This window comes from Mauremys mutica, chromosome 23 (assembly GCF_020497125.1).
Source record: "Mauremys mutica isolate MM-2020 ecotype Southern chromosome 23, ASM2049712v1, whole genome shotgun sequence".
Classification (NCBI taxonomy): Eukaryota; Metazoa; Chordata; order Testudines; family Geoemydidae; genus Mauremys; species Mauremys mutica.
The window spans coordinates 450,698-476,509 of NC_059094.1; the positions used below are offsets into that span (position 1 = coordinate 450,698).

Sequence of the window (25,812 nt, forward strand, 5' to 3'; positions counted from 1 at the left end):
CCCACGTCCTGGCCACCAGTCTGGGGGGGGTTCTGCATTTTACTTTAATTTTAAATTAAGCTTCTTAAACATTTTAAAAACCTTATTTACTTTACATACAGCAATAGTTTAGTTATATATTAGAGACTTATAGAAAGAGACCTTCTAAAAATGTTAAAATGTATTACTGGCACGCGAAACCTTAAATTAGAGTGAATAAATGAAGATTCGGCACCCCACTTCTGAAAGGTTGCCGACTCCTGCCCTAGACTATGTCACTCATGCTATTGTAATAAATACAATAGACGTGCAATGGTCAGAAATCACACCAGCATAGAAATATATTGAAGGGAAACCCTAAGGAAATGAAGAGTTTAAGTTAGCCTTCACACGTTCCGCGTCCCACAAGTTTGGCACTTGCCTCTGTGCTTTTCCTCTTGCCCACCTGGCGCTTGAAGGAAGGAGGGCCAGGGCCAGGCTTCATAGTCAGGGCTGGGCAGGAGGGGAGAAGAGAGCGGGAGCAGCTGCAGAGAAGCTGTGAGTGCAGAGTGCAAACCTGCCAGCTGAGAGTCACAGGTGTCTAGAGACTGTGACACCGTCTGGTCCCATGGCGTAAAGTTCAGCTGTCAGAACACTGACTAGTGCGAGCTGAGCTCAGATCTCAGGGGGACTCTGGGACCTGTTGCTTCAAAGTTGGAGTTTTAAGGCTTTGTCTTGCTCTTTCAAATGACGCGGGAGCCGGTCTTTTGCCTGCTGGCTGTTGTGACTTGCGCACCAGAGGGGATGCTGGATCCAGCAGGCTGGCCTTGCCTGAAGCCCTACAGGGAGGGATAGGAGCTGGGTTTACTTGGAGTCTTGCAGCTGAGCTGCAGCCAGGCCTAGGAGACAGCCCTCTTGGTTGACCTACTGGCCCAAAGTCATGTTGGCCACGTTGGTCTTTCCCCAGGAATGCCGAAGGGCAGGCCTGGTGGAGGGGGGTGCAACATCACACCATCCTCCTGAATTTACTGCCAGAGGCTTGGACAGTGTCCATGGTGGAGGTGGGACGCCTAAAATCCCTACTTGTCTCTGGTCACACCCACTTTCAGTAACTTTAAACTGTATGATGTCCTACATGGGTGTTCTAGCAAGGTATGGGGTTCCTGGTTCCCGGCTGCCTGAAAACAGGTCAGGGTGTAGCATTGCTAACAGAGTGCAGACAGCAATATCTGTTAACGTGTAGGTGTCTTGGCATTTAGCCACCAATGTGCCTCGGTTTCCCCTCCCACACAGCAGCGTAGGCCTGTTATGCTTTTGCTGCTGTGCCAAGCTTCCAGCCTGTTCACAGGTATGAGTTGAAAAGAAACAATTCTTGTGGGACTGTCTTGTCACCATCCCTAGCATGTACAAAAGTTGTTTTTTCCCCCACAAATCAGGTATATCCCACACCTTTAAAGGTTTGCCACTAGTATTAACTCCTTCGGCTTGATGACGTAGCAAAAGACCCCCAGATTAACAGCAAAGCTACGGCGGACAGGTTTTGTTCACACAATTTAACTTGTTTAGTGTCTATTACATTTCCCAGTTCCTTTGTGTACCCTCGTAAGTGCTCTGATGCAGATTGTTCTGCCTCTTTGGAGAAGGTTTTAAATTCAGGCATGTGTTTGAGGTGTTGGCAAGGAAGGGTGCACTGCAACCATGCCTGCCTTGGCCCAAATCACACATTCCTTCAAAGATTATCATGTCTTTTCCCCTCACCCACGTATCTAACAAATCTCTCATTTCATTTACATAAGCCACATTACTGAATCCAGATCCCCTCTTAAGACTCCTGAATTTAACCCTGTAGGTTTCAGGTGTAATCTGAAACTGTTTTAAAACTAGTTCCTTACATTTACCATAGTTTGTAGCATCATCAATAGGCATCTCATTCAATATGTCCATAGCTTTTCCAGCCAATTTGGCTACCAGTGTGACCAATTTTTGATCACCAGGGATTTCACAGAGGTGCAGAGTCTCTCAAAGGTGATGAAATATTCAGCAATATCACTGGATTCATCATACTGTGGACATAGTCACTCCCATTTGTGGATTTTTGGGGAAGTGGAGCCAGCTGCTGGAGGGTTTTGTCTCTTCCACTCCATAACAGCCAGTCCATGCTTCTGGGCCTCAATTTGGGCCTCTATTTCTCTGTCTCTTAACTCCAGGGCTCTTGTGTGAGCAGCTCCCTCCCTGACTGCCTCTGCTTCCATAGCCCTTCTGTGCACAGGTGCCTCTGCGTCCTTGAGCTTCAATTGAAACTCCCGGTCCTTTGCTTTCTCTTCTGCTTCCAGTCTGGTCAGCTCTAGTTAAGTAGCTGCCTCACTGGTAGTCATTTTCCTGCTTTCTTGTGCTGAGACACCCCCTCTGCAGTTCACTGAAACTGGGATGCACTCAGCTCAGGGGCTTCTTAGTTAACAGAGACTTTCCCAGCGCCCAGTGTTCAGCCTTTCTGGGCAGCAACTTGCAACCTGTGCAGTTCTAGCTTCTTCTGCTCTTCACTCTTCATTATTTTGCTTATTTTTCTTTCCCTATTTTCCTTACCCGAAAGAAGCAAACAGAAAATCATAAACCAGTAACCACTTTGTCTGTTCTCCAGCCACCACACCCAACTCACTACCAGTCTCAAAGCAATCAGCTGTGAGTCTGGAGGTCAGGACTGGGATAGCAAGGGCTGCAGGTCGGGAGTGAGGGGCACCATCAGAGCTGGAGGGAGCCCAGGGGGCTGCGGGTCGGTAGTGAGGGGCACCAGCAGAGCTGTGAGTCTGGAGGTCAGGACTGGGATAGCAGGTGCTGCGGGTCGGGAGTGAGGGGCACCAGCAGTGCGGTGACTGGGGAGCTCAGCGGGAGCCCAGGGGGCTGCGGGTCGGGACTGAGGGGCACAAGCAGAGCTATGAGTATGGAGGTCAGGACTGGGATAGCAGGGGCTGCAGGTCGGGAGTGAGGGGCACTGGCAGCGCAGTGACTGGGGAGCTCAGCGGGGATCCCAGGGGGCTGCGGGTCAGGAGTGAGGGGCACCAGCCACGCAGTGACCGGGGAGCCCAGGGGGCTGCGGGTCGGGAGTGAGGGGCACCGGTAGAGCTGGGGAGAAACCAGGGGGCTGCGGGTTGGGACTGAGGGGCACCAGCAGAGGGGTGAGTCTGGAGGTCAGGACTGGGATAGCAGGGGCTGCGGGTCGGGAGTGAGGAGCACTAGCCGCACAGTGACGGGGGAGCTCAGCGGGGAGCCCAGGGGGCTGCGGGTCGGGACTGAGGGGCACCGGTAGGGCTGGGAGTGAAAACTGTGCAGATCAGAATGTGAATAGTGACCTCGTCTCCTTCCTGCACCTGCTCTACATTGCTCCACAGCAGCTTCTCCACCTGCAGAGTCACCCCAGCACTGCAGTGCAGCCGCCCAAGGTTCAACAGGGGCCCCTGGCAAGGACAGTGGGTGCAGCTAACAGCCCGGTGTGCCTGGCAGTGAGGCAGCTGTAAAAAAGCAACACCCCCCGCCAGAAGTACAGAGACTGAATTCCCCAACTTTAACATCATGACCCCCTGTAGAAAGCCACACGTGTCAGTTGTATTTTCACAGGGAGATGCAAAAATCAAGTGACATCAATTTTTAAGTTGAGTAAATAAAGTTGAGGAGATAGTTATTAACCTCACAAAAATATACTAAAGATCCCTCAACATAAGATGAAGGTGAAATATGAACAGACAAACCTTGTCAGCAAAGGCTCATTTCCCAAACGATCCTCAAAATGTTACTAATTCCCACCCCTCCTCCACAGGAGCTCTGTGCAGTGTAACTGTTCTGCAGGCAGCTTCCCATTTAATGCTGTTGGGGGACATTCCCAGGCCTGGAAATGTACGAACGACAGAATTTGAAGAGCAAACCTGGCTCCCCGCACCAGGCGGGATTTGAGTGTTTTGTCCCTGTCACTTAGGCCTGGTCTACACTAGGAGGTTATGTCGAATTTAGCAGCGTTAAATCGAATTAACCCTGCACCCGTCCACACAACGAAGCTATTTAGTTCGACATACAGGTGTCTTTAGTTCAATTTCTGTACTCCTCCCCGACGAGGGGAGTAGCGCTAAATTCGACATGGCTATGTCGAATTAGGGTAGGTGTGGATGGAATTTGACGCTAATAGCTCCGGGAGCTATCCCACAGTGCACCACTCTGTTGATGCTCTGGACAGCAGTCCGAGCTCGGATGCTCTGACCAGCCACACAGGAAAAGCCCTGGGAAAATTTGAATTCCTTTTCCTGTCTGGCCAGTTTGAATCTCATTTCCTGTTTGGACATCATGGCGAGCTCAGCAGCACCGGCAACGATGCAGAGCTCTCCAGCAGAGGAGTCCATGCAATCTCAGAATAGAAAGAGGGCCCCAGCATGGACTGATCGGGAAGTGTTGGATCTGATCGCTGTGTGGGGCGATGAGTCTGTGCTTTCGGAGCTGCGCTCCAAAAAACGGAATGCAAAGACCTACGAGAAGGTCTCCAAAGCCATGGCAGAGAGAGGACACAGCCGGGATGCAACGCAGTGCCGCGTGAAAATCAAGGAGCTGAGACAAGGCTACCAGAAGACCAAAGTGGCAAACGGACGCTCCGGATCCCATCCCCAGACATGCCGCTTCTACGAGGCACTGCATGCCATTCTAGGTGCGGCCGCCACCACTACCCCACCACTGGCCGTGGACTCTGAGGATGGGATAGTGTCGACAGCCGGTTCTTCGGAGATGTTCGTGGACGGGGAAGATGAGGAAGGAGATGAGAAGGACGAGGCAGTCGAAAGCGCTTACAATGCTGATTTCCCCGACAGCCAGGATCTCTTCATCACCCTCATGGAGATCCCCTACCAACCCTCCCCAGCCGTTAACCCGGACCCTGAATCAGGGGAAGGATCACTCAGTAAGTGCTTTAAACATGAAAACATTTATTTCTAACAGAACAGGAATATTAACTATGCAAAAAGAAGGTCAATATGAACGGGGATAGAACAGAAATCCTCTTCGGAGATCTCCACGAAGCTCTCCTGGAGGTAATCGAAAAGCCTCCGCATGAGGTTCCTGGGGAGAGTGGCCTTATTGGGTCCTCCGTGGTAGCACACTTTTCTGCGCCAGGCTATCCTCAGGTACTCTGGTATCATTGTCTCGCAGAGCATGGCAGCATAGGGCCCTGGTTTTTGCTGGCTTTCACGCAGCATGCGGGCTTTATCAGTGGCAGTGATCCTCCTCAGGGTGATGTTGCTCATGGTGACCTGCTTTGAATTAGGGGAATGTTAGGATTGGGACTGCTTGCCTGTTCCTTTACATAACTGTAACCGGCGGTTTACAGCCACGCAGTGGAGGCGGGACAGGGGCAGAATACAGGGATCTTTCCTGGGGACAGCCGCGAGGGACAGAGTTCATGCTTTCCGGATTGCCGGCAGCAGGAACTGGCCAACAGTAGGAGCATTGCTTTGACTGTGAAAGGAGGGCACTGCTATAAATTAAGTTTTAAGCAGCCAAAAGTCTACGGCTTACCATGTCTGCCTGCTACTCGAATTCTGCTGTCCTGCCCCGCTTGTCTGATCTCCACTGCAAGACCCCAGGCACTGAATGCGAAGGCCGAAAATTCGAACTTGTCCTGAGTGCGCATGAGATAGGTGCTGTGCATGGTCTTGTTCACAGAGACAGACTAGACTATGTTCATTGTTCGCAAAAATGTATCTTTGTAAGGAATTCACTCCCTTTTTCCCATCACACAGCTGCGACTGTCTCCAGACCTGCCCCAGCATCCCCCTCACAGAGGCTGGCACAGATTAGGTGGCGAAAGAAAAGGACACGGGACGAGATGTTCTCAGAACTTATGGGCTGCTCCCGAGCCGAGGCGGCCCAGCAGATCCAGTGGAGGGAGAACATGTCGCAGTACCAGCGCTCACACAGCGAACGGGAGGACAGGTGGCGGCAGGAAGACCAGCAGGCGACTCAAACGCTGCTTGGACTAATGAGGGAGCAAACGGACACGCTCCGGCGCCTTGTGGATGTTCTGCAGGACCGGAGGCAGGAGCACAGAGCCCCACTGCAGTCTATCTCTAACCGCCCTCCCCTGCCACAAAGTCCCATACCCCCCTCAAACGAAGTACCAAGAAGGAGGGGCGGCAGGGGCCGTGAATACTGTCACTCCACCCCTGCAGAGTGCTCAATTACAGGAAGGCTCTTATTCCCTAAATTTTGATAAGTCCTTTCCTTCCCGCCTCACCCAAGCCCCCGTCCCAGTTCCATCCCCTAACTGTCTAGTTGATAATAAAAAATACTTTTCTGTTAATTACTGTTTCCGTCATGTTCTTTTAGAGGAGACTGTGTTTGAATGGGGGGAAGGGGGTTGGTAAATGGACAGGACAGTCACCTTTACCAGGGTACAGACACGGAGGCAGGTTCAGCAGCAGGTCACACACACAGTGCAGTCACTAGGCACCCTGGTCAGTCTGGGAGGTGGTTTTCATGTTCTGTGTGGGCGGGGGGGCTATGTGACTTTGTGGCGGGGGAGGGCGGTTAGAGATCTTATGCAGCGGTCCTTATCCTGGATCACAGAGCCATGCAGCAGGGGATCTGTAACCGTCCTCCCCCACCACAAAGTCACATAGCCCCCACACACAGAGTCCCGAAAAGGAGGGGTGGCAGGCTCCATTGAAACAACCAGTCCGCCACTGCGGACCGCTCTAGGAGCAGGAGCCTGTCATTCCTCGAGTTTAGAAGCGGTCTTTACATCACTACACACCCTACCCAGCACAGTCTGCGTCCCAGTTTCAACCCTTTAACGCAAAATCAATAATAAAGAAAACGGTGTTAATTAACAAAGTTCCATGTATTTTATTTTTAAACGTGCATTGGAAGGGGGGGAATGGGGTATGTAACTGCAGAGGATAGTCAACATTAGCTGGGTAAAGAAACGGGGGCAGGTTCAGCTTCTCTGTAAACAAACTTAGTAGTCACAGGTTACCCTGCTCACTGAGGAACCTAGCTTTCAAAGCCTCCCGGATGCACAGCGCTTCCCGCTGGGCTCTTCTAATCGCACAGCTGTCTGGCTGGGCGTAATCTGCAGCCAGGCTATTTGCCTCAACCTCCCATCCCGCCATAAAGGTCTCCCCCTTGCTCTCACAGAGATTGTGGAGCACACAGCAAGCTACAATAACAATGGGGATATTGGTTTCGCTGATATCTGAGCGAGTCAGTAAACTTCTCCATCTCCCGTTGAGACGTCCAAAAGCACACTCCACCACCATTCTGCACTTGCTCAGCCGGTAGTTGAAGAGTTCTTTGTCACTGTCCATGGCGCCTGTATAGGGCTTCATAAGCCAGGGCATTAGCGGGTAGGCTGGGTCCCCGAGGATCACTATAGGCATCTGCACATCCCCAACAGTTATTTTGTGGTCCGGGAAGAAACTACCTTCCTGCAGGTGTCTAAACAGACCAGAGTTCCTGAACACACGCACGTCATGAACCTTGCCCGGCCATCCGACGTTGATGTTGGTAAAACGTCCCCTGTGGTCCACCAGTGCTTGCAGCACCATTGAAAAGTAGCCCTTTCGGTTAATATACTGGCTGGCCTGGTGGGCCGGTCCCAGGATAGGGACGTGAGTTCCATCTATAGCCCCACCGCAGTTTGGGAATCCCATTGCGGCGAAGCCGTCTATGATGACCTGAAAGTTTCCCAGGGTCACTACCTTTGAGAGCAGTAGCTCAACGATTGCGTTGGCTACTTGCATCACAGCAACCCCCACGGTAGATTTGCCCATGCCAAAGTGGTTCGCTACTGACCGGTAGCTGTCTGGCGTTGCAAATTTCCAGAGGGCTATGGCCACTCGCTTCTGCACAGTCAGGGCTGCTCGCATCTGGGTGTCCTTGCGCTTCAGGGCAGGGGACAGCAACTCACACAGTTCAAGGAAAGTTCCCTTACGCATCCTAAAGTTTCGCAGCCACTGTGATTCATCCCAGACCTGCAGCACTATGCAGTCCCACCAGTCCGTGCTTGTTTCCCGGGCCCAGAATCGCCGTTCCACAGCGTGAACATGACTCATTGCCACCATGATGTCCACAGCGCAGGGTCCCGTGCTTTGTGAGAGGTCTGTGCCACTCTCAGACTTCATGTTCTCACCGCGCTGCCATAGCCTCCTCGCCCGATTTCTCAGCATCTGACTGTGAAAAAGGTGGACGATAAGGTGTGAGGAGTTGACAACGGCCATAACTGCCCCGATGATCGCAGCGGGCTCCATGCTCGCTGTGGCGTCTGCGCTGTCACTCACCAGAAAAGTGCACGAACTGATTGCCCGCCGGTGCTTTCAGGGAGGGAGGGCGGGAGTGACGGTTGAATGAGGACAGTTACCCAAAACCACCCTTGACACATTTTTTCCCCCAGCAGGCATTGGGGGCTTGACCCAGAATTCCAATAGGCAGTGGGGACTGCGGGAACTGTGGGATAGCTGCCCACAGTGCACCGCTTCCAATTTCGACGCTTGCCCCGTTAGTGTGGACTCACAAAGTCGAATTACTGTCCTTAGTGTGGATACACACGTTCGACTTTGTAATATCGGTTCCACAAATTCGATTTAAGTAGAATCGAACTACTCTGGTAGTGTAGACATACCCTTAATAGCAAAACTAAGAGACCAAACCACGGAGTCAGGACTCAGCATTCATGTATCCTGCGGTCTGAACTTGGAATGTGATACATTCCCTCATTGGCTACCATCATTTGCCCAGCATGGAGCTGCTTCTTGTCCAACAAGTCAGCCAGATTGAGACGCATAGGCATGGAATGGCTCTGAAGGAATCAGCTGTTTCTCTCTGTGCTCATGAAACTTTGGATCCAAATGGTAAAAGACAGTTGTTCCTAATTTAATCATGGCATCTTTTAGGAGGGACCAATGCCACTTAACTAGGGAGCAGCATTCTAAACATAGTTTACCTGGGCCACAGGTCACCATAGCTTCCATCTCTAGGGTGAAAATCAAAATCTGGAGTTTCTCCCTGAGTTCTTGTCGAATCTTTGACCTTTCTTGGAGTAATTTAACACGTCTCTGGTGTAGAATTCTTCACCAACCACACAACGTATCAATAGTGATAGTGAGGTATAACTCCCCCAACTATGCCCTTTCATTTCTTTAATCTGGTGGCACAGATTTAAATTAGGGACTAAATTCAGGTGCAGCTTAGAATCCTTGTAAAACACCAAATGTCAGGTATCTATGGAAAATAGGTCTCTTTCTGCAGCTATGTCACATTCAACAGGGATTTCATTTTCTACATATTTGCAGCATCTCCCAGGGGTGAGCTGAACAGAAACATCATTTCCATTTTCCCCCTTCCCTACCTAGACAGGAATTGCATTTCCCAAATAATAGGCAACACGCACCTGATTGGAAAGGCGATATCTTCAGGAGTCACCTCCTGCAGGGCCTGGGCCACAACGGCTTTGGGGGCCAAATGCAGGGGTATCTTGCTTAGTTCCAAGCCATTTACGAGGGAATCCTCTTCCCAGCCCTTTAGAAAAAATACTGACCTAACGAACTGAACAACAGGGGGATTGGGATGCTGATAGGGAATAAGGGAATCCCTCTGACTTACCCTATCTTCTTCTTCTGTTCTTATAGCCAATGAAATGACATTTTCCCCTATCCCTGCCCTGTTCCTGCTCTTCGTTATAGTTCAATATATTTTAAGTGAGAAAAATGGTAGCAAAAGTATCTGCTCTCCAACAAAACCTTAAGCAACATCAGAGCAACTGGGAATTAAACAATTTGTTCCCAAAGGGGGAACTTGATGACTAATAATTGCTGCGAAATGGGGGAACAGTATAACCGTGATGCTCAGGGTTTGTTTAGACTAGGAAAAGTGATGGAGTTTAGGTCAGGTCCAGGGGAAAGCTAATGCCAACCACTGCCCCTGGGCTGCATCTGCTCTACAACTATAATTGTGTTTTTACACCAAGATCACTAACTTGAGCAGCCAATGCCATGTGCAGCCCTAGTGGATGGAAGGCCAGGTAGCTTTTGCCTCAGTTTTGCTTGTTGGGATCAAACCTCTCTCCCCCACCTGGAGCTGATGAACATTCCTGGCTGGAGGGACACACGCTCCTGCAAGTCAAAAGGAAAGGAGTTGATAGAAAAGATCACAGGACTGACCCCAAAGAAGGGTGAGCTGCAAAAGGCAGAAGCAGGTAACTCACCTGGGGGAGCTGAGTGACCATGGTGAAGATGGTGTAAAGATCACTCTGTAGGAATTAGCAAATGTGATTTTTTTTTTTAAAGGAAAATCTTTGGCCAGCCCTTATAAAGGCATTTATTACAGTTCTCTCTTGTGTGGATTTTCTGATGTCTAGTAAGGATTGAGCTCTGATTGAAACTTTTCCCGCACTCAGTGCATGTGTAGGGTTTCTCTCTTGTGTGGATTCTACGATGTTTGATCAGGTCAGAGCTCTGATAGAAGCTGTTCCCACACTCAGAGCATATGTAAGGTCTCGCTCCTGTGTGGATTCCCCTATGTCTGATAAGATTTGAGCTCTGATTGAAGCTTTTCCCACAGTCAGAGCATGTGTAGGGTCTCTCTCCTCTGTGGATTATTTGATGTGTGAAAAGGTCTGAGCTCCCAGTGAAGGTTTTCCCACACTCATGGCATGTGTAGCGTGTCTCTTCCAAGTTGATTCTCTCACTTGTAATAAGGTCTAAGTGGCTCCTCAAGTTTTCCTCTGGCCTCTGCTGAGTCTCACAGGCTTTTGCTTTTTCTGGGAGTGCACAACTCCTGGAAATATTCCCTTTGGGTCTTCCTGATAACGTCCCATGTGGTTCTACTTGCTCAGCATCTTCCTGCTGGGGTGTCTCCTCGTTCTCACTCGCCATCCCATCACTGATGGGAGACAGAGAGAATCCAGATATAGGTCACTCCCTGTGCCTGAGAAAAAGGAAATCTCAGAGACAGGAATCAAAAAAGAGATGAACAAACCAACATATGTGCAGGAGACATCAAACCTATGAGGAAATGATTTTCCCCAAACCCTTCCCCAGAGGACAGAGGAAAGGATCAGTTTTGGTCTGCATCTCACGAGAACACTCAGGGGAAAGTGAGATCGGGGAGCGACCTGCTGCCAGTTGTCAGTCAGAATAGGTGGGAAGCCATGAGTGACATCTGCCTAATGATTCCACATCTGCAGGGAACAATCCTGAACTTAGAGTGCTCACAGGGTCTTTGTAGGGCATCCCAAATGTTTCCTATGTTCACAGAGAGTTTCTGAGTTGGTTTAACCAATTCCCTACCTGTGCAGGCAGCTCTCAGGAGCACTTCTTTCTCAGAGCCCTGGCGGTCTGGGACCCACGGCTCTTTCCCTCATTCCCGCTGTTGTACTTAAAGTACAGCACAGGATCTTTTCGGGGGGACAAGGCAAAGTGCCACATTTCGTGGTAATACATGTATCAATCAACACTGTATCACATGCATGTGATATATATTAAACTCATGCGCTCCCACACATCCACAAGCACAATCCATCTTGTTGTTGTTACCAACTACTTGCTCTCCTTAACTTCACTGTCCAGGTGAGTTAGATGGGGGAGGGGTGGAGCCAGGCTTCTGTTGATCCGGATTGATGCTCCTACGTGGGGGAAGGCTAGCTCAGTGGTTTGAGCACTGGCCTACTAAATGCAGGGTTGTGATTTCAATGCTTGAGTGGGCCATATAGGGATCTGGGGCAAAAATTTCTCTGGGCATTGGTCCTGCTTTGAGCAGGGGGTTGGACTAGATGCTCTCTTGAGGTCCCTTCCAACCCTGATAATCTATGATTCTGTGTTGACAAGATGAGACCTGGGGTCCTCTACAAGACACTTCACATTTATCGCAGCTTCCTTCTCGTGCAAATCTGGTACAGATTTAAAGTCTGTGGCACCTGGTCATGTGTGGCACCTCCTTCTGGGGGTTATCTTATTGCTGCCACATTTATTTTCAAAGAGGGTGTTTTCAAAAGAAGGTGCTCGCTTCTAACTTCCAAGGCCATCACTATGTTTGATGTTCTTTAATGAGCCCACTTGACAAGTTTTATTGCTCTTGAGTCTGGCTTCCATCCCCCTCCAACTGTTGCAGCTGTCTGGAGGTGCTGCCTTCCACGCCTTGCTCATTCACACCTCATTCATTCAACGGGGCACTTGATTAAAGGGGAGGGGGAGATCTTATTCTACTCCTAGCAAAAAAGATATTTTTCTTCTACCGTAACTATCCTTATGAGCTATAACATTATACCAAGGCTCAATACAAAAGGTTCTATATAAGGATTTGATACAAAGTTCCCATATCAAAGGACTTGACATAAAGTTGCATGAAAACAGAGGTCACACATGGGTAGCCCCAATACAAGGTTATATGAAGAGGCATAATGCAAAGTCATATGAAAGTTATGCAAAGATGCTTAATGCAGAGATTTATCTACACAGCTGGACGATCACATCAGGTTTGGAAACTGGAAACCTTACTCCAGGCAAAGAAAACAAGGGAAGTCAGTGGAATTTGTGGGATACTTGTCACAAAGAACATTCCATGATTTTAACCCGAGATCATTTTTAAGCAGTAACATCCCAAGATCAGCTTCCTTGGATTAAAGTGGCAGGAGACTTATTATTATAAATCAGATTCATTACCTTAGTGCCTAAGGACTAACAGTGGGTCCCCATTGTGCTAGGCAAAGTACAAATGAGAACAGTAGATGGCCCATGCCCTGAAAAATTTACAATCTAAATAGACAAGACAGACACAGAATGGGGGAAGGGGTAGAACCCACTGTTAGAATATATCAGAGGGGTAGCCGTGTTAGTCTGGATTTGTAAAAGCAGCAAAGAGTCCTGTGGCACCTTATAGACTTTGGCTATGGCTACATTTGCACTTCAAAGCACTGCCGGGGCAGCGCTTTGAAGCGCTAAGTGTAGTCAAAGCGCCAGCGCTGGGAGAGAGCTCTCCCAGCGCTGTCCGTACTCCACCTCCCTGTGGGGAATAACGTACAGCGCTGGGAGCCGCGCTCCCAGCACTGGGGCTTTGACCACACTGGCGCTTTGCAGCGCCGCAATTTGCAGCGCTGGAGAGGGTGTGTTTTCACACCCTGCTGCAGCGCTGCAAATTTGCAAGTGTAGCCATGCCCTAACAGACGTATTGGAGCATGAGCTTTCGTGGGTGAATACCCACTTGGTCAGACGCATGTGGCAGAAATTTGCAGGGGCAGGTATAAATATGCAGGCAAGAAGCAGGCTAGAGATAATGAGGCTAGTTCAGTCAGGGAGGATGAGGCCCTCTTCTAGCAGTTGAGGTGTGAACACCAAGGGAGGAGAAACTGCTTTTGTAGTTGGCTAGCCATTCACAGTCTTTGTTTAATCCTGAGCTGATGGTGTCAAATTTGCAGATGAACTGAAACTCAGCAGTTTCTCTTTGGAGTCTGGTCCTGAAGTTTTTTTGCTGCAGGATGCCTACTTTTAAATCTGCTATTGTGTGTCCAGGGAGGTTGAAGTGTTCTCCTACAGGTTTTTGTATATTGCCATTCCTAATATCTGACTTGTGTCCATTTATCCTTTTATGTAGGGATGGTCCAGTTTGGCTGATGTACATAGCAGAGGGGCATTGCTGGCATATGATGGCGTATATTACATTGGTGGACATGCAGGTGAATGAACCAGTGATGGTGTGGCTGCTCTGGTTAGGTCTTGTGATGGTGTTGCTGGTTTAGATATGTGGGCAGAGTTGGCATCGAGGTTTGTTGCATGGATTGTTTCCTGAGTTAGAGTTACTATGGTGTGGTGTGTGCTTGCTGGTGACAATATGCTTAAGGTTGGTGGGTTGTCTATGGGTGAGGACTGGCCTGCCTCCCAAGGCCTGTGAAAGCGAGGGATCATTGTCCAGGATGGGTTGTAGATCACTGATGATGCGTTGGAGAGGTTTTAGCTGGGGACTGTATGTGATGGCCAGTGGCGTTCTCTTGGTTTCTTTCTTGGGCTTCTTTTGCAGTAGGAGGCTTCTGGGTACACGTCTGGCCCTGTTGATCTGTTTCCTTATTGCCGCTTCTTAGCGCTAATCCTGCACGCACCCTCCCCATGTCCTGGCACCCCAGAATTATTTACTCCCCCCCTTCTCCTCCTCTCACATGGCTCTGTTCTCCCTTCACCCGTGGGCTCCTGAATGGCAATATTATACACTCTCCTATTAAAAGAGGAGCTCCTATGACTGTCACACAAGCCAGGCATGAGCCATACACCTATTTACTCAATTTAGAATTCTACAGGAGGCATATTTTCCTCCTAAAATGAGGAAACAGCATGAAAGCTACAGTTATTAATGTAGTTATTAAGGTATCCTATAAGGATACATTAAATGCAACTTTAAAATGACTGACAGCACCAAAAAGGCACATGTCCAAAAATTATTCTAGTGGGTGGGAGATAAGGCAAAAATATGGGGGCAAGGAAACTTGTCAACACTTGACAAATAAAGTTATTACTACTCAGGTTCTTCAGAGACCCCCACAGCTTCTAATAACCCAGGAGACAGGACTCCTTACCCAGCGAGGTCACCGTCTCATAGTTCTCCTGCATGACATCCCTGTAGAGGGCTCTCTGAGTGGGGTCAGCAGAGCCCCCTCTTCCCTGGTGAAATACACAGCCACCTCCTCGAAGGTCACCGGCCCCGAAAGAGCAAGAGTCCAACACTCGGTACCTGCTGCCCCACTCACAACCCCACTATTCAAATGGAAGCTCTGAGAGAGAAACAGTCAGCAGAGTCCTATCCCCACACTGCTGAGAGCAGCCAGGGGGCATCACAGTGAAAGAACAAAGAGAGACCCCTGGTCTCTGCCAGCAGATCCATCACACGGCTACGAGCCAGAGGCTGATACAACCCCATGTAGGGAATCCAACACCCTCTCCACTGCCAGCAGCTGGATGGGAGGAGCTGGGAAATCTTCCCTTCACCTTCCTACCTTTCCATGTCACACTAGCCTCTGGCTAGCAGGTTGAGGGTTCAGCACCAGAAGTCTGGTCAGTTTTCCCTGCCCTGCGCAGGGGGTTTGTTTCTCTAGTTCCTGTTTCAAAATTAGAGAATTTTCTCCCCCAACGTCCAAGTGTTTGTTCTGAGGATCTAGGCCCACGTTAAACAAGTCCCAGCAGGTTTGTCACACTCTGTCCCCCTCCCTTTCCTCACCCAGTGTATTCCCTGCCTCCTCCAGACGTAAGTCTCCAGAAGTTGCCACCTCTTCAGTATTTACGGCCTCTCTCCCTCCTGCAGGAATCCACCAGTAGCCCCCCAATAACCCCTACCTGAACTGGCTCCACAGCAGCCATTTCTCTTCCCTGTCCCACAGGAGGATGGGATGAGCTGGAGCGAGACGTGGGCGTCATTCTGCAACCTGGCAGGACGAGAAGGGCAGTGGTGGAGGTTTCAGAACAGGCTTTAGTTCATTTCACATCACTATTCCCCCAGGCCCTTTCCCTGCACACAGACATCCGAGACTCTGCCATGCTGGGAAATGCTTGATCTCTTTATTACAGTGTAGACCTCCTGCCAGGGCTAAATCCACAGACATTTTTCAGCCTCTGCAGTAATAAACTCTCTGAACAAAATGCTAGAAAGGAGCAGAACCAAAGGGGTTGGGCAGGCTCCATAGGGGACACTGGTTCCTCCTTCCCCACTGGTGCCCCAGCCATGCCCTGTGGCTGGCAGAGAACGGCCACCCCATCGCCACCCCACAGGGAGCTGTGTCTCAGGGCTCCCCCAAACAGCACCCAGGAACCCCCATCCCTTTTGGGGAATGACTCAGGGCAACAATTTCCCACCCAAACAAGGACGAATTGCTGCAGATGAAATGGGGGGTGGGGGGAAGCCCCCCAAATATGAGGAGAATTTAAATTGATATTTGAGAATTATGGAGAAAATCGGGAAAAATAAGAGACTAGAGAGTCAATAATTTTAGGAAAAACGAGGGAATCTCCTTGGGTTTGATAGTCCTGTGTGGTGAGGGGAGAGAAAAGGGGGAGAACCAGAGAGACTTGTTACCAGTACTGGGGAGGGAAGTGGCACAGACAGGAGAAGGAGGCAGGTATCTCCCCCCCCCCCACTCACACACACTCTCCCCCTGGACTTTCCCGCTGCCCAGAGACCCTTCAACCCCCACCTGCCCCACTGCCCTTCCCCCGCCTGCAGCTCCGGCTTCTCCCCTCCCGCTCCCGCCAGCCACACCCAGGGGAACCCCCGGGCCCCAGGCTCTGTCCCCACCTGGATCCCAGCAGGGCCGGGGGCACATCCTGCTGCAGCTGAGAACAGCGGCTCCGCTCCGGCTCGGGCGGCTCCAGCGCTGCTGGCAGCACGTGGCCACCAGGGAGCAGCTGCCGCGTCACAATGTGCCAGAGCCCCGCCCCCGGTCTGTGCCAGAGCCCCGCCCCCAGGAGCTGCCCCGCCCCCGGGCTGTGCCAGAGCCCCGCCCCCAGGAGCTGCCCCGCCCCCGGGCTGTGCCAGAGCCCCGCCCCCAGGAGCTGCCCCGCCCCCGGGCTGTGCCAGAGCCCCGCTGCCAGGAGCTGCCCCGCCCCCGGTCTGTGCCAGAGCCCCGCCCCCAGGAGCTGCCCCGCCCCCGGGCTGTGCCAGAGCCCCGCCCCCAAGAGCTGCCCCGTCCCCGAGCTGTGCCAGAGCCCCGCCCCCAGGAGCTGCCCCGCCCCCGGTCTGTGCCAGAGCCCCGCCCCCAGGAGCTGCCCCGCCCCCGGGCTGTGCCAGAGCCCCGCCCCCAAGAGCTGCCCCGCCCCCAGGCTGTGCCAGAGCCCCCCCCCCAAGAGCTGCCCCGCCCCCGGTCTGTGCCAGAGCCCCGCCCCCAGGAGCTGCCCCGCCCCCGGGCTGTGCCAGAGCCCCGCCCCCAAGAGCTGCCCCGTCCCCGAGCTGTGCCAGAGCCCTGCCCCCAGGAGCTGCCCCGCCCCCAGGCTGTGCCAGAGCCCCGCCCCCAGGAGCTGCCCCCTCCCCAGGAGCTGCCCAATGTCCCATCTCTGGGCTTTGGTCTCCTGGCTCCTTCTTCCCAGCACCCCCAGCTCCCAGCTGCTCCCTTCCTGTGTCTGCAAACACCCCCCCCCTCGGGGCGGGCTGCAGCGCTCGCTGGGGCTGTCTCCAGTGGCTGAAGTTGCCTCCCTCTCTGCTTTACCTGGGGGGCGGGGGAGAGACAAAGAGAGGAGATGGTCCCAGGGTGTGAAAGCAAAATTAGGGGGCAGGGAAAGGACTGTTTGGAAAGGTGGGTTTTTGGGAGCGGGGGAGGGAGTCAGAAGAAGTTGGGCAGCAGAGGCTCAGAGAAATTGAGGGGAACCCCCTGGGTGTCCCAGTGTTGGCCAGGGTTTGTACAGCACCTAGCGCAATATGGGGTCCCGATCTCAGTCATGGTCTGTGCAGCACCTGGGAGCCCTGATGTCTGTTTCCTGATCACAGGCACTGGAAATGGAGAGAGGGAAACCTCAGCACCTGAAGGGTTAATGCAGCCCTTTGTGCAACCACCACTGGGTGGCGCTGCTGCTCTTCTGAGGGTTTTAACAGACCAACATTGCAATCCCAGTCCCATAGGGTCTAGTGGTCAGGATTCCTGGTTTTCACCAAAGCAGCCTGGGTTTAATTCCCAGTGTGTGAATAATGCAGAGTTTTTGCTCAGAGGGGAGGAAGGGAATGAGGAGGGATCCTGGAAACAGGGCATTAGACAGTGCTGGGAGGGGATCCCAGAAGTGGGAGTGGGGGGCAGAGCTCTGAGGGGAGATCAGGGAAGGATCCCAGCAGTGTGGGAAGTGGGCAGCATGGAGAGTCCAGGCCTGGCATGGGGAGTGGGAAGGGGGAATGTGTCCCTCTAAACTCACCAAGGGCAGACTCGGCAGGACTGGAAGAATTACGTGTTTGTTGGTAAATGTCAATTTCTGTGGAAACACACAACCCAATGGCAAAATATTTCCATCGATAATAATCAAAATTGACAGATGGGCAAGTAAGAAACATGCTGCTTGAGAACGTATCCTGTTCTAATCCTATAGGGGTCCCTTCTGCCTTAGGCACCACCATGTGGCCGTTTCATTTTCCTCCCCATTTTCACACAGACACACAATTTCCTTTGCATGGATCCACGAACAGCAAAACCTCCCTGTGTCTCTTGTCTGAGCCAGGGCATTTTATTCCATTGAAACCTTCTCTCCTGCAATGGCAATGGTCAGACAGAGGGGACGTGGCCACCTTCACCCCCCGCCCCCCGGCAGTGAGATATTTTCTCTCCTCTTCATACTGCTGTTGTTATTCCATGAGTCATCAAGGATAGAATAAAAAGATGAGTTTACTCCAGGGTGAGGAAAGAAAGGAGCCACCAACTCCCTGAAAAATCTCAGTGCCCAGAGAAAACCTGCCCTGCTATTGGACTCACAGAGGTGCTGGTGATATGATGGGAAAAGGGACTGTCTGAATTGCCAAGGCAGGGAATGAACAATCTACAACAACATCATTAACCACAAACACACTCTAGCCATGCTCCAGCCAGTAGGGAAAAGGGCAGGAATTCTTGCTGTTCAGCCATGACCACACGTACAGAGCTGCACAGCAGTGAGTGTGCTGGGGAAGCTGGTCTGAGCAATTGGAAATGACCCTTCAGTGAGAACAGAGCCATAGTGTAGAAAGGCCCCTGAGTTAAGTGGTTGTGGCTGAGGGCTTAGGGAGCTGGGCTATGACACCATAGGGGTTTTTTTCTGTGGAGGTTTGATTCTTGCCGGCTAGACAAGGCTGATGTGCGGTTTCTTCATGGCTGCACTTTCAGTGATGCAGGTTTCTCTATCCCATTGTTCCATAATTATAATCAGCCAATCAGAACCTCTCCATAGACCCCTTACACAACAACCTTTCTACCATATTGGCTGCAAATATAGAACAGTGGTCGCAACGGTGATCTATACAGTTACAGATTATGTCAATAACGTCACAGTAGGTGACACGGCATCAGTGAGACTGATACTGGAATACTGCCTCCAGTTCTGGTGTCCTCATTTGGAAAAGACGTTGTGAAATTGGAGCTGGTGCAGCAAAGAGCCACCAAATGTTGGGAGGGCTGGAGAAAAATGCCTGTTTCGCTTACCAAAAGAAGATTGAAAAGTGACTTAATTGAAGTGTTGAAGGGCCTTAATGGAGAGAAAATATTGGGTATTAAAGGGTTCTTGAATCTAGCAGAGAAAGGCATAACAAGACCCAATGGCTGGAATGTGAAAAGAGACAAATTCATATTACAAAAAGGCAAAAAAAATTCAAGAGCGAGGATGATTCACCACAGGAACAAGCTACCAAGGAAAATGGTGGATTCTCCATCTCCTGATGTCATTAAATGAAAACTAGATGCCTTTCTGGAATGTGTTTGCCCCAAAAGTAGCTATTGTGTCATACAGGAGGCCTGTGATGTGCAGGGGGTCAGATTAGATGCTTTAATGGTCTCTTCTGGCCATAAGGTCGACTAATTTCTGAAAAACTGAGTGTAGCATTGGGAGCAGCAGCGTCTGATGTTTTCCTGTCTATCCGGCTTGCTGCCTAGAACGAACGCTCCTTGAGTGGGGTGATCCACAGGGAGTAGCTCAAACCTCCAAAGTTCCTGGCCAGGGGCAGGACATTAGCACAGCAAGGGAGGGGTGTGGCAGTGACATCACAAAGGCCTTTTGCAGGACCTCAGACTATTGGTCAAAGGTGGTGGGGAGGTGGTGACCTCACAGAGAGATGCTGACATCAGCCAGGCAGGACAGGGGCGAGGGGCCAGGGAAACCTCAGAGACCCCTGTGGCTTTGCTTCAGCAAGTCTCCCTCTCCAGGTCTCTCTTTGAGGACTGAGAGAGTATTCGGGTTCACGTACGTGAGTGCCAGGAGGAACCTCTTTTGAGTTTTCTCCTTCCCTTTTCCTGATTTTACTAGAAAACAGCCGTCCCTGTTTAGAAGGTAAGAGCCTCCTGGAGGGAAGAGGTGTCCTGGGCGTGTCACAGTTCGGATGCCAGTGGCCCCCCTACACTGTAAGGAAGCTCCTGCCGCCTGCTCTGTGTTCGCAGGGCAGGAGAGAGCAGCATCCATGGCAGTGATTTGCTCCTGGCTGCCGGAGCAGAGCAGCAGGTTCAGCTGTCAGAACTTCCCAGAGCGATGAAAGGGGAGGGGCCCATGGCTTTGTAGCAGGAATGCAGGGCAGGCGAGTTCACGGTGGGCATTGTGGGATACTGGAGGAGGCCAGTTATGGTGATATAATGAACAGCAGTGTTTACTCTGTCACTTTAAGTTTGCTGCAAAAAGCTCTAGACCTCTCATCGAAGTCGTTTTATTTTGTCAGCAAAACAGGGCAGTTTTGTCGCCAGATGTGGCATTGCAGTGTGTGCACCAGCCACAAGCTGCCGACCGAGGTAGCGTTGTGTGTTTTTCACACACCAGAGCAATATAATTCTGCTGAAACAACTTTGTAGTGCAGACCTGGCCAAAGATTCACTCACACACAACTTGTAAGAGAAATGTCACCTGCTCCTCTGCTTTGAAGAATCCAAACACAAGCAAAGCTTGTCAGGCCCTGGTGGCGATGGTAGGGAGTCAGGTGTGGGTAGACAGTGTGTTATAGCTACCCACAGGCACCATGGCTTAACTGGCTAAAGCATCTGTTTTGTAAACAGGCGATCCTGGGTTCAACTCCCAGTGGTGCCTTGTTGACCGGTTGTTGAGGCACCTGCTATTGGCTACTGTCAGAAGACAAGATTCAGAGCTAGACAGGCCTTTGGTCTGGCCCAGTGTGGTTTTTCTTATAGTTTAAATTACACTCACAGGCACTGATAATAGAGTTACTGAAAGTTTGGGAGTTAAGAGCAGATAGGTCAGTGGTCCAGTCCCCACACAGATGACCCCCTCCCTCTGGGACAGGGGCAGGTCTGAGCTCTCACCCAAATGCTCATTGTGGCTGCCAGAATCTGTGAGCAGCTTGTTTAGTTTACGCCAAAGGATGAGTCCTGCTTTGTGCACCGTGTGTGAGAATGAAAATCCTAAACCGCCCTTTGAAATAACGAATGCAGCAGGACGTGTTACTGTCCCTGCCCCAAAGCAGACAGACCAGTGGAGAAATGCCGTCGAGTCCAAGGTAATACTCCCCTGCCATTTTACCTTTTTTGCTTGCTAAACTCCTTCTTATCTCCCCGGCCCAGGCTGTCCTCTGCCTCAGCTGCTGCTCCCGGCCTGCTCTAGAGTCAAACACGCAGGGCCCCCAGGGGAACAGAGGCTGGGACAGGGCAGCAGCCTGGGCTGGGCTGGGAAGATGCTGGGAGTTCTCGTTCCCTGAGAACTGGCCTGGCTCCCTTCTCAACAGCAAACAAATCAATTCCACGTCCCCTCCCCAGAAAAACCAGCCTGGAGCCAAGGGCAGCAGGGGACAATTCCCTCCAGTTCCCACCGAGGCAGGAGAGAAGCCAGGGTGTTTTTAGCAGAGCTTATGGAACTGACGTGGGGAAACCAGCCTTTAATGACAGGCAATTCCAGTTTAAGCTAAGTGTTTTTAACAATTTTTACAACATTAAATAACCCTTCAATCGTAGTGTCACCATCCATAAAATTGCTTCAGCCTTATAGGTTCCCAAGTGCACAACTAAACATCTCTTCAAACACAAGGGAGTGGAGATCAGTCAGTGTTCAGAGTCATCCCACATAGAAGAACCATGTTGTGGTACATACTGGCCCCATCATGTGGCCATCGCCTTTCCCTCCTCTCTGTTAAAAGTTTTGGTATTTTGCACAGAAACTTTCTTCCCTCAGGAGAGACCTGGGAACCAGGGCTGCCAGCCAGACAAACACCCTTAAGAGGAGGCGTAACCTGTCAAAAAGTGATCTCCCTCCTTCAGTTCAGTAACACCCTGAAATGTTACTTATCCCAGCAGAGCCAGAGGACTGAAAGCAGCTACATCAAACCCCTGTGTAGCTCACAGGAATGAACACAAACACTCCCTTGTATCTGAAGTGATGTTTAGTTTTACCCTTTGTTAACTACAAGACTAAAGGGAAAGGCAGTGGTGGTGCCAGATATTAAGAGTGAAACACGAAACAATCATCATAGTTATGCCCGTAGTGACTGCAAAATCTTTCTATATACTTCTTATTATCATCAGTGTATTATTTTCTCTGGTGTCTAGACATTGACTGGACCTTGACCAAGAAATTTGGATCTTGATAAAATAATCGACTATCCCTGGTTAAGGCAATGGACTTGATACCCACTCAGGTGTCTCCACACAGGTTCAACTATTAACAACAGTGACTGCCTTTTAGCCATAGCTTTTAATCAGGGCAATACATTGATACAAATTCCTGTTAAATAATTTCTCAGCCAGAGTCCCTCACCCACATTCCTTAGGGCATTAGGCGACCATGTGGACGTTTCATTTCCCGCCTCAATTTCACACAGAGACACAATTTCATTTGCACAGATCCATGAACAGCAAAACCTCCCTGTGTCTCTTGTCTGAGCCAGGGCATTCGATTCCAGTGAACCCTTCTCTCTTGCAATGGCGATGGTCAGACAGAGGGGAAATGGCCACCTGCATCCCTGCCAGGGAGATATTGGCTCGGCTCTTTGTTTATGCTACTGTTGGGGTATCCCCAGGCAGGTTTTAATCCTGCCAACTACGGATGCATTAGTGTGTTGTCATTGCTGTTGTCTTAGTGCCTGAGCATGCATGGAGCAAGATCTGGTCTCACTCTGAGGCTGTCCACACTTAAAATACTGCTGTAGCACTGTGGAGTAGACAGTTGCTACAGTGAGGGGAGGGGTTTTCCATCCCTGTAATAGCTGCATTGGCAGAACGATCTTTCCTTTCATTTAGCACTATCTAACCATGGCTTAGGTCAGCTTAATTATACTGGTTCTGGGGTTTTTCACACCCTGAAAGACATACTTGTTAGAAGGTTTATCCCATCACCCTCCCATTCCCTGGTCCTTCTCGCGTGACCAGAGAGCAGCAATGCACGAAGCTCAAAGGTGCAAACAATTCACTGTTTATTGGGGTAAACTTCCAGGAAGCAATGATTCCAATTTCCTTCCTCAGTGTCCCCCTTCCCAGCTCTGACACCACAGAGGCTTGTCTGTGTCCCTGTTCCCGTTCCCTGTTTCTATTCCCCCCCCTTAGCAAAACATAATTCCAATTCCCCTACCCCCATTCCCATTCCCCCCCTTATTCCTGATTGACTGCAGACTATATAGTAAAACTGGAGTTCGGCTTAGCTAGACCTTAACCAAGCATTTTACTGAAATGTAACTAACCAATCCTAACATATTATAAGATGATTATCTAACCAATTATACCCCACCACCTTAATTGGTTTACACCCAACAATTTAATTATACAGCAGACAGAAACAATCACAGAACCGGACAGAGATTATACAGACAAGCAATAGGAAAGTGGGGACTACAGTGATAGAACAACACAGAAATGGGGATTTCACACCCCAGCTATTGACCTGTGAGTTGTTCCCAGACAGGATGCTGTCATGGTAGAGGTTGTGGGTGCTGGTTGCTTAACTGTCTGGCCCCCAGGGCAGGATTTTGAGGTTCACCATTACTGTCTCAGAATGCCAGCACCCAACTTTTGTTCACTTAAAACATGAGCAGGAAGATTACAACACCGCAGAACTCATGGAGCAGGAAACATGTAACTTTAGGTCCGGGTGAGTGTGTTTAAAAATCAGCTGTGCTGTAGAAGGTCTCTAGGAGTTGAAAGAGATGTGCCGTCTCGACCTCCCTAAAGAGTTCATCAACTATTAATGAAAACTAGGGTTCATAAATCATATTATTTGTAGTATCAGGATGGTGGACTGATCTAAAGTGCTAGTTATAAGCCTCATTTTTTTCCAGTCCCTTGGGTGTTCTGGTCTCTGCATAGAGATGTGGTTTCAAATCCCACTCCTGACATTTTACCATTTAATTCTATCTGGAGAAAATGGCCTCACTTCAATCTCCTTTGCAACAATAGAACCCCATTTGCTTGGCTTTGCTATTCCAGTAGTTGTGAGAGAAGCTCCAAACCAGGGGGAAACAGGGCCTGTTCTCTCGACTGATCACTTTTTTAATTCCTTTATTCCAAGCCATTTTCTCAGATACGTCCGTATTTCCCACACTTTTATGAAACTTTAGAGTCATCATTTAATTGCCACATAACTGTACTTATGAAGTGAAGTGAAACACAACATTTTTTGGATATTCTTGCAGAAGAGTTTTGCTTTCTGACCTGGAATTGAACAGGGGCTGCCCGAGGGGGACAATGCTACTCCCTTTTCTTGACTCATCCAAAAAACATAAGTTCTTGGTGCCCTTTTGCACTGGCTTGTGTTGCATTGGTTTGAGCTGAGCTCTTTTGCAGTGTGTCATTTTGCCCCATGGGGCGTTCATTTGGGTGGTGCTGAATTGTCGGGCTTTGCACTCCTACGTATTGTCACTTTGTGCTGTGAAATGTCAGTTCATGCTGAATTGTTAGATGTTAGATTGGGGTGTTTCCACTTTTGTTGTTGTTTATATTATATTGCGATGGCATCGAATTACAGAGCTGTACGGCTGCAAGGGCCCTGGAGAGGTCATGAAATCCAGCCCTGTCTGCTGAGGCAGGGCCAAGCAGAGACGATACGTCAGGGCCATGTGGGATCAAGTGCCCACAGCAGCCGGCCCAGGCAGGGAGCAGAAGGAGGGAACCAGAGCCAGAGCAGGTTGTCTATGGGACCAAGTATATGGAAAGTATCCTTGACAGAGGTTTGGTCAACCTGTTCTTAAAAACCTCCGAGGACAGAGACTCCACAGACTCCCTTGGGAGCCTATTCCAGAGCTTAACTACACTCAGAGTTAGAAAGCTGTTCCCAACATCTAACGAGAAACTCCCTGGCTGCAGATTAAGCCCATTACTTCTTGTCCTACCGTCAGTGGACATGGAGAACAATTGATCATTGTCCTATTTATAAAGACCAAACTTTTCTCTCTGCAGTCATCCATTAAATGGTTATTATCCCCTCTTCTTGCCTGGGGTAGAATGGAAGAGGAGAAAATTCTATTTGTTCTTACTTCATGTTTTACTGAAGCTCAGAGAGGAAGGAACCTGATCTGCCTTAGATTGTAGAGCGGACAGAGAATTTATTTCATTTTGGGCTGTGACTATAAGCATAAGAGTGACACCTAAGAGCTGTTGCTGCTGCCCAATATGGGGCTTAAACTCATGATGGCAGGATTAAGAGTCTCATGCTTTACCAACTGGGCTGGCCAGATTTGAAGTCAGTCAAGTGCCCAGTCGCAGTGTAGAAGGAGCCCTGAGGGCATTTATTTGCGGAGCTGAGGTTCCCTGTCTGACATTTGCCTTCTTTCCTGGTTCATTATGTCTCCAGCGAGCAAACCGGAGCTGTCACAAGGCTGGTTAGATGCTGCTCTCTAGCCCAGAGAGCTGGGGTTGATTTAACATGCTGTCGCCATCATCTGGTCAGAGTAACCAGCGGGGAGGGTGGCATTTAGGATTCTCCCACCAGTGGGAGGTGCTGTTGGACTCATCTAGTGGGGGAGAGTCTGAAAAAGCTTCTCAGCTCCCAGAGAGGGGGTAGACAAGCCAGTTCCCCACACACACATTTTCACAGGGAATCAGGTCCCCTGAGGAAAAACTCAAAAGAAGCCTGACCCAGGAGTGTCAGAGAAGGGAATCACTGTTTGCCTTAAGAGGTGGGTGAGGGAAACCTGCAGGTCCTTAGATCCCTCCAGCGCCTGATAGAACCATTTGTGGGGAAGATCTGGGGAAGCCAAGGAGGACAAGGAGAT

The 25,812-nt window shown here is 50.2% G+C and overlaps 1 non-coding gene across 1 annotated transcript; it reads left to right on the forward strand.

Annotated features, from left to right (window-relative positions):
- The first annotated feature begins 20,616 nt into the window (after nucleotides 1-20,616).
- On the forward strand, nucleotides 20,617-20,690 carry TRNAT-UGU. The gene has a single exon. It is a non-coding gene; the product is annotated as a tRNA-Thr (tRNA).
- The last annotated feature ends 5,122 nt before the right edge of the window (nucleotides 20,691-25,812 follow it).